A 9,843-nucleotide genomic window follows, 5' to 3' on the forward strand; every position below is an offset into this window, starting at 1 on the left:
ATATATATATATATCTGTCTTTCAAAATCAATATTTCCTTTACAAAACGTTACTAACTTTTCAATATATAAAGAGAAACAATAAGTTTCTTCATCAGAAATCTCAGGAAATTGATTATTAATTAGCCAAATAATTCTGAATTCTATTATATATTCCTCTTAAAATAAAATTATTTCTTCTCCCGAATTATAAATTTAACTTTTACTATTAACATTTTAGTAACTAAATGCACTCGGAATAAATGATAAATATTATATGAAACGTCTTAAAAATAGTTTATATCACATTCCTGTTAATCATGATAATTACTTGTACTGTAACTCTTATCTGATATAATACCCACGTGATATTTCTCCGCATTTCTTCACAAAGGACAGTAAAGACTAAGAGAATCCTATCCGACCGTATTACGTTTACATGCTCAGCCGATCCCTTAATTAGCATTTCCAGGTCACACACTCGATGTAGACGCGAGTATACGCGGGCGCGCATAATTATCGCGCTAATTATTAGTACGTAGCTAAGTATCTGGATGAAATTATCACCGAGTTGAAGTGAAGCGTATAGAGAACGAAACGCTGTTTTCGATCCCCTGCCAGTAGAATTCCCGCGTGACCAAGCTTTGGGAGAGGAACTTCCCTTAATTACCGAGATTAACTTAATGATATCGAGCCAACGAGTACCGCTCACGAGGCACGCAATTGCCGCATGTGGATATGCGCTCGGCATTGAAATGGACAGATCGATCTCAGAACTGACTTCTCCCTCATTTATTTTACTAATCGTTCGAAATCTTAATACGATTGCAATCTTAAACATTTGTTCAGTATTTATTAATATTAAATTTAAATGTTAAACCGACATTAAACGTTAACAAGCGTAATGGGAAGTTTCTGTCGTTTTGAAAAGATTGTATCCGATTGCTTTTTAATTGTCTCTCAAAGTTACGACATGAAATACGTAAAATGTGAAATTAATTAATTTCCATTCCCGTGTCTGTTTTCCCGAGGTCGATCTAAACGCGCTTACACGCGCGTGCATGTGATGCATGCGCAGGCGCGTCCGTGTACGCGGCTAATCGGTGTGCGAATGTGAGACTACACACGTGCAGCCGACCGGGCGCGCATTTAGAAGACCCGTCTAATTACCGAGATTAGCCTGGGTTTATAATAAGCAGGAGCGAACTCGTGCCTGACACTCACCTGAGGCGATCTGTGACTGATGTATTTGGGACGTCGTCCTGACGCGGATTTATTTAGCTGTCGTTATTTATCTCCGCCACGGTGCAATTCCGTCGCGGTCGACGTACCGATCTTCACCGATCAGCCGTCTGTCCGTCTGTCTGTCTTGCCCTCGTTCCTTCTCCGATGCCGGGTTTACACCCCGCTGACCCGTTTTAATTCCTTTCCGAGAGATCCTCCTTCTGCCGCCTCCTCGTTCGCAAGTTTCACGATCTTCCGATAATTTTCTTGCAACGAATATTAACAGGCTGTTCTGAGAGGAGTGGCGGATCGACGTCGAGAAACGGACGATTCACTGATACATCGGCCGCCGGTGACATCAGCCTACTTAATTACAACGAGTAATTACGAGTAATTAGGAGTGATCAAGAAGCAAACAGTTAATTGCTCGCTGCTTCGTAAAACACTGCTCGATTGATCCCTTTTCGTCTCGTATCTGCCTGAGGCGATATTCGTAATTAAAAGAAACTCGGAAGACGATAAATATTTTGATAACTTGACTTTTCAACTGTTTTCGGGATGATTGAAACGTTATGAAAAAAAAATAATAGTATTTTCAGTTCAATCCTTGACACGGGATGCTCCGACGCGTCACCGGACAGATAACTAACAGATAACACGATTTTCTGTGTAATGCGCTTTTAATTATTCTATTTGCGCTCGTCAAGCCATACACTTCGTAGTTGTTGTCCGTAACGTATAATTTTGCGTTGAAAAACACTGACGTGTCCACGTGATGATCACGCGCGCGTCGTAATTATCAGCGCACCTGTCGTGATAATTAGAAGCTTATTAGAACCATAGTCCTTGTTTCATCGCTTTCTTTTGTTCAACTATATATATAGCGTATATTCTATCCGAGATTTTTCCTCGAAGCCGATAGATCGGTCTTGACACACGCCAATATCGTCGAGTGCTTTAATCGTCGTTTAATTAATTTCGTTTCACCTATTCTGCGCACTTGTCGCGATTTAACGTTTCCACGCATTTACTCCTAATTTATGTTCGAAACGCGGAGCAAATTGGTGCGATTGTCACGGCCACAGTGATTTAAATAGAAATGAAATGGAGCGACGCAACTGTCAATAGAGTCTTCCCGACACGTTTCACTGGTCAACTGTCACAGAGTTCACCGCGCTTGAACTAACCCGCGAGGCGCACCGAAAGAAGTCCCACCCCTGCGGCCACGTGCTGATAGGCCGGACAAATCGGCGCACGCAGCTGCAAGTTAAACTTCCTGATCACTCTCTGATCCACGAACACTAGCTTTTCACCAACACGTCGCGGATGATCCTTCTTGCGATTGATTCCTCGCGAGCGAAGCTGTCGATCGTTCGATGTGTGTTCTATCTGACTCCTCCTCTGGCGATTAGCTCGAGTTTTCCCAAATAAAATTCTTCCTCAATCGGCACTGTGAACGATGATCCAGATGATCTCACGTGGGTTCGGAGTGTCTCGGAGTAGGCAGTCGATTCACTCCTCTTCGTGTTGTCCTTGCTTGGCAGCGTGGTCGTGCACGTTGCACGATTGGAGCTCGACGCGAAAACTCAGACCTGAACCCTGACGGTCCGCAGTCTGGCTGCGTAGTGGCCCCGGCGTACAACCGAGGGAAGAACAGCCCGCCGTGACGACTCTCCCGCCCGGCGAATAGTTCCCGTGGAAGGGGTAATGGAGGCGGTACAATGGGCGGTACCGATGCGCGGAGGTGGTCCGCGAGTTACTCGCGAGATCCCGTTGTTATGATTGTTATGAGTGTCCGAGCTGCCTCCCGCGATGCACTTTGGGGGTGGTACAGCCGCGAGAGGTACCTCTGTCCGTCTCTGTTTTTCCAGCATGTTCGCATCTCGCTCGCTCTGTAATATAACCACCACGAGCTCGAACGAGCTCGTAACCGTGATGCAAATCAGCCCGACGGGGCTGGTGAGTTCGCCGGCGGGGATACCCGGGAGGAGCGATCGGCACCGAGGACTGATACGGACTCCCGGAGAGTCTGCCGAGAGAGGAAAGAAGATGATCGGCATACGTAGGTAGAGTAGTGTCATTTTAAGAACTAATCGGTACAATTGAGAAATACTCCGGTTAAGTGCTGTTTAAAAACTTGGTAAGAAGATCGCTGGTATCATTGGAAAACGCTTTGTTGGCGACATCGTTGTAAGACAAAATTAAATAGATTCGATTTTGACTATAAAAATATTATATTCTTATCACTGTTTATGATCGGTTTATTACATTTAATATGGAAATAAAAAAGTTTGTACATAGATATTCGCTAATCAAACTAATAAAACTATTTATAAGGAAAATATATAAATTTAAGAATAAGTTATAACGTAAAAGTTTTCCTTGCAATGTACAATCTATTATACACGACATAAATTTCAAAGGCATCAAAGATTCTGTAAAAATAAGGCATTTCCATTCTAAATGTATGCAATAATAGTAAATTCTTTTAACATCTTCGTACACAATCAAAAGAAGATCTTTTCATTAATGGCTTCATAAAATAAGAATATTTCTCAAATGTATCTAAATCAAATCGTTGAGAATTGTATGAAAGAAAAGTTACGCGTATCGCTTTGTATTCGTAGATTTCGTGACATTTTAATAAATAAAATTGCTTAATTTCAGGACAAAATACGCTCAGTTTGATTAAAAGAACATTAAAGATGAAACCTAATTTTTTTCTTCTTTCCTCGTGGATATTGGAATAGGTGCAATAGGTGCATAGTCGTAATGATAGCAATGTGATGACAAGTATTCATCATAATGACATCTTATTCATAGGGGTATTTAGAATTTTTTTCGGGAGGGGGTTATCAATTTTGTTAGCACATAAACAACATTTTTTGAATTAATGAATTGGTTTTTTGAATATTTTAGAGCTTAGAATGCCTTTTTCTTATTCACTTTGATTGAAAAAAACATCAGCCTTTGTCAATTATAACTTTTAATCATAAATTAGGGGGAGGGAAGATGAACCCCCCCCCCCCCGAAACTTCTCCTTCCTGGATACACTTGTAATCTTATTGAAATATATTTTACATCTAAATTGTTATGGAAATTAATATAACCTCCGTCTTGATGACGACTGTCTCACTTCAATTGTTGTATTCAATAAATAAAGGTGCTCATGAGTGACAGAAACCTAATACATGATAGATGCGTATCGCGGAAATGGCAGTACATTTCTACATCAATTCTTGTCACGTAATTACAAAGTTTGAATTACTTCAGATCAACCAAATATCTCTGTTAATATGATTAGATTCACTTGGTTATTAACTTTTATAGACAATTACAAGTGCGTCGGAACACGACGTTCTTGCGCATTCAACCCTCCGACGACGAAACCACAGGGCCGAAGGGCACCATGAGCTATGAAGTTTTAATGACGTTTTAACGACTTACAATAATATGAGAGTTTTATATTAAGTACACTGTTTTCAAGAAAATAGTAAAATTTCAGTAAAATCTATGCGAAATGCGCATTCTTTAATGCTACTTTTAATTTATCTCAAAATATTATATCTGTCATAAAATATAAACAATTTGCAAATAAATATCTCAGTAAAATTTTAATGAAATATTTTAATATCATATTATTATATTAAGAGATTTCATAAACTATCTAAGTAGATTACGTATATTGCGAAACTACTATTATGAAAAATGTATTGTATAATGTGTTTGAAAGACTCGCATTTTTAGTGACACACAAAAAGATTAGAATCATAATTTCTACAGCTTTTACTAATTCTGATTTGTTTTGCCTGTTGCGTGCGACTTCAATATCAAAATTCTAGTTCCGTTATAAATTCTAGTTCTGTTCTTAATTCCAAATCAGAACGAAATCACTCGACATGATTTGATTACAAATCCATTCCGACGCGTACAAAACTGTAGGCATACGAATGGAAGTTACACGCTGCACGAACTGGAAGGGTGCGTTTATTAAGATAGAATTTTACCCCTTTCCTGCCTATATGCCGCCCTCGCCGACGCCACTGACACCGTCCACACCCTCGGTGTTTTAATACTCTCTCCCCTCATTTCTCTGACGTCGACCCTGATCATATTCTGGCATGATTCGAACCTTAGACACGATTCAAATGACCCCGTTGGTTTAGTTTAAATATTGGTTCATTTTTTGTCTTACAATTTTTTTCGCACACTCTAAATTTTTGGGAATGAAATTTTACTCCAAGAAAAATGATAAGTTGCGCCCATCCGGCAAGAGTCAATCTCACTTCGCTTCTTCAAGGAATTTCCTAAAAAATCAACTTTAATGATTAATATCTTACTTCGCGAGATAGAACGACGTTTTTTTTCTGCTAAATTCATTCGTTTTGTGCAAAAATACATCGAATGAACTTAGTTTGTCAAGATTGAATGTGAGGGGGCTTAAATTTAACATTTACCTTCAGTCTTTCCTTTCGAACAGTGAAATTATTCACTTTTCGCGAGGATTGAAAATGGACTCTCGCTTCGAATGATTTTTCATTCCCTAAGAGTGAAAATTTCACTCCTGCTGGACTAGCACAACTATCACTCTTCGGAATTAGAATTTCACTCTAAAAAATTTAGAGTGCAGTTCCTATTAATAAATTCTAATGCCCCTTTTTAATAAAAATCCTAAATACAATTATCTAATATATTTAAAAATTGGTTCTTTCCTGTATAATACACGATAAAATACACGGAATTAGTTATCATATTCTTAAAAAATCTAATGGCAAACTTTCCATTCATTTGCTCAATAAATTACAATCCGCTGGAATAAAAACATTAATCAATCTACTTGTCGTATAGTCATGGTGATAAAGAGGTTGTATCAGTTTAAAAATTTGAATATTGTCAGAATAAATAACGCGAGCTATTTATATATATATTCCTCTATAACTAATACAATGAACAATCATCTTTGCTATTTTTTAAACTATCATAAGATTAATGATAAATATAGTATTTGAAGCCTTGTATGTGTATATCTGTGTGTGTGCGTGTATATATAATAAGATATTTTAATTAACAATAATAGACAAGAAGAGCTACGAGCCGAAACAATAACTTTAATCTTAAAAAAACACTACAGATGTTTCGATACCGATTGGGTCATTATCAATATTACATTAAAATTAAATTAGTCGTTATGCGATAATAAGTGCAATAATAAGTGAAATATGAAAATAACAAAATACATAAAATTACCGTATCCTATTCAAAAGTCCATATGTCTTATGGTTCGACAAAAATGGTATATCTCTGATTCTATGATGGAAATATTAGTCATCCGCAATAATTATTGAGTGTCCTACTAGGTGAATTTTATTCTTTGAATATAAGTTCTTAATAAATATGAGTCCAAAAATACAAATTTATATCTAAATGAATCAAACGATAAAAACGCAGTCAAGATTTAACAGTCAAATGAAATAAACAAGAAGCAATAATATGAAATCGCGATATGAAATCAAAAGACGTTGTAACATAAAATCAAGACATTTTAAAACATGGAGAAATGTTAGACAAAGATTTATAGCCAAGTAACAATCTTAAATAATCACACTCCTTTAATCCTTTTTTTTAATCTTTCCTATTTTAAGAAAACATCAAACAACTGAAAGAAGTTTACAAGAGCGAAACCATTAATATATACAGATGTAGAGTGACATTATCACGAGGGTCAATGAAATTCAACGCGTGTATCGCGCTCGTCCTTTTTTCCCCGACGAGCGTGTACGTCGACCTGCGTCGAGCATCGACGTAGAAGAAGGGAAAGTCTCTTACACGAAATATACGAGGAAATGAATGAATACAGCCGTCCTTCTTCCACCCAAAGGTCCACGTGCTTTTCACATATAACTCGTCCCCGTGGAGGCAGGAGTGTAGCCAGCTGGTGGTTGAAGTTGTAGGAGTCAGCAGGATGTGGGTCTCTACTCTCTCGCCCTGTTCCTTCTATCCCGCTTTCCCGCTTTCCCGCAGACGTCCCTCTCGCTCGTACCATATCAGCGACACTCGTCCCACTTCCTGCGAACGTCCCCGTCCTTCTCCCGCCTTCTCGACGATCTCCCTCGCTCTTTCTCCACACGCCGCCGACTCATCCCCCGTGCTAGGGTGCTTCGTCTTTCTCCCCCGTCCCACCGGATCGATTAAAACTACAAAGTGTTGCCTCTCCATCCGTTGGTACGCTCATTCGTGGTCGACTACATTGCTCTGGCACTCTCCTGGCGGCACTGGGTTACCAACTCTTTCCCAGCTCTCTTTCTCTCTTTCTTTCTCTTTATTTCTCCACTCGCGTGCTGTCCCGTCTTTTCCCTTTCAGCTCCACCGCCGTCGTCTCTTTTTTCGTCCTTTTATCGGAGGATCTCCGTATTCATGGGCGTTCGCTTCGCTTCCTGATAATCCCCGCGTAAAACTTCTCTGTCCCGTCGGGATTGCCCTCGCGCGCACACTACCTTTCCCCCTTTTGCTCGCGTGAGAGGACATTGGTCGTGCGCCACTTCTCACCTCCAAGTTTTTCGTTTCACGAATATGAAACAAAAAACTTCTTTGCGATTCATTTATTAAATTAATGACCGACGATAAAAGATATCCTCGCAATAATACGATTTGAACATAGATTTCTTCGAGCTTCTTTTACCGTAACTTTTGTCGCTTTACATATGTTTTGTTTTACTTATTTCGTTTCTCAATTTCAGATTTAAATGTTTCGATTTATATAATGGTAGTGTAATATCGTGCTCGTTTAATTAACGTTACCAGCAGCGAAATATGGTTTTTGGCTAAGTGCAGCCTCCTGCATAAAAATCAAACATGTAGTATCTGTGGTAGCAAGCCAGGAAGATTAGTCAGATCTTCCTCCCGGGTGAAAGGTAAAGCGCGATTATATCCCCGGGGCCCTGTCAGTATCCTTCCCGGAGCCTTGCTCGCTTTAAGTCGCAGCAACGTGGCTAATAACAGAGCCAGTGAAGCCAAGCGGTCTTTACGACCATCTTCCCAGAAGTATAAACCCTGGACCCTCGCCACCATTCGTCCAGCTACGTCTCCCACCTCCCCTGGAACATCGTACGGGGCCGCGAAATTTTGCAAGGGCTAATTAATGCGAAAGGCCCCGACAACAAAGTTGCTCGCGTGATCGCTCTCTTAAGTATCGCCGCCGCCGCCGCCGCGGCCCCGACCATGTTGGAAAACACGAAGAAGCAACTGAGATCCAAGAGAATGAAGACGAGTAAGAATAGAGGCGCCAGGATGAGTCGGAACGGACGAAATAATGATTCTTGGCGACGATCAAGATGAATGTTATGAATATTGTCACGAATATATACATATATATATATAAGATCCTCGCATGTTCGACTTTCTTTATGCGCCCAGCGGATGCGATACGGGCCGCAAGACGAAGATGAAGCAGAAAAAGAAGAAGTATCATGCTTCTGGCGGAAGAACTTCTTCTTTGCGTGACCACGTAATGAATGGCGGGAGATTATTCTCAAAATTGTTTTCTTATGTCGCCTCCAACTGCGCGAGAAGAAGCGTTAGCAGGTGTTCGACGGAGATAATGCTCGGAGATGAGCACTGTGTACAAGGCAGATATTTCGGACAGAACTATCTAAAGGAACATCTCTTTGTGATCGTTTCCCCACTGACCGATAATTTCGCACCTCATTGTTGGATAATAACCGTATAGCAACATTGTGGTATCCTTTCGATACCCACTTCCGATCAAGAGACTTTTTCATGCCGCGGCGAGGAAGATTTCACGAAGCACGAACTTCGTGGGACACCGTGGAAGTTGAATATTCCTTTTACATTTACTGTGCTTTCTTTTTACGATGGTATTGAATTACTGGGTGGCATGTAGAGTTTCTCTCTTTTTTCTGTGCTTCTAAAAAAATTTCAACTTTATTACTTATTCTTTATTTTATAATGTTATCATGATGTCTTTTCTTCGATAGCTCTGTTGTTTGATGTAAATACAATGCACATATATATAAATTTATAAGCAAATCGCGTTTATCGCAGATATTAAAAATTTATTAGACAAATTTCTTTATAATTATCTAAAAAAACAGCATCATCATGCTTGCGTTTACTCTAATATGTACAAGTTATTACAAAACTTCATAACAATGCGATAAGTTATAATGCACATTATCGTAAGCACTGCAACGTGTAGTACACTTGTAAACGATAAAGGATGAGTTACCCGCATCTCCCTCTTTGCAAAAAGAGACAAAGAACGTAATCTGAAGACATCCGGTGCTTCACTGCGAAATTTTAAACTGATGTGAAATCTTTTTGTTCAACGGTTGTTGGAATTTAGAGAAAAACATATTATTCTATTTAACGCACAACAGTTTAAATAGTTAAATTTTATGTTCAAATTAAATTTTATATTATATATATATAAGACATTTTTACTTTCATAATTATGTTTAACAGAAAGGGGATCTATTATATGTTAATTAGTCGTAGGCAAACTTATGCAACTATTACTGATTTACAATTAACTTTGCATCGATAAAATTAACCAAAGATTGAAGAATTCTTGAAAAGTTGTTTAGCTAATTCTTTGTAACTTTTCGTTAATAATTGCTATAAT

At 39.0% G+C, this 9,843-nt stretch overlaps 1 protein-coding gene across 4 annotated transcripts in view; it reads right to left on the reverse strand.

Annotated features, from left to right (window-relative positions):
- Positions 1-9,843, reverse strand: part of LOC108751148 (POU domain, class 6, transcription factor 1) — a 163,329-nt gene that overhangs the window by 116,577 nt on the left and 36,909 nt on the right. For 2 of the 4 annotated variants that reach the window (XM_018491200.1, XM_018491195.1), the window contains exon 1: positions 1,203-2,577. The exons of 1 other annotated variant lie outside the window; for it this stretch is intronic. The gene's annotated coding sequence lies outside the window, so the exon portion shown is untranslated. Of the gene's footprint in view, positions 1-1,202; positions 2,578-9,843 lie in introns of those variants that run through there. One more of the 4 variants, XM_018491198.1, reaches the window with a different exon arrangement.

The sequence above is a fragment of the Trachymyrmex septentrionalis genome, unplaced genomic scaffold (assembly GCF_001594115.1).
Source record: "Trachymyrmex septentrionalis isolate Tsep2-gDNA-1 unplaced genomic scaffold, Tsep1.0 scaffold40, whole genome shotgun sequence".
Lineage (NCBI taxonomy): Eukaryota > Metazoa > Arthropoda > Insecta > Hymenoptera > Formicidae > Trachymyrmex > Trachymyrmex septentrionalis.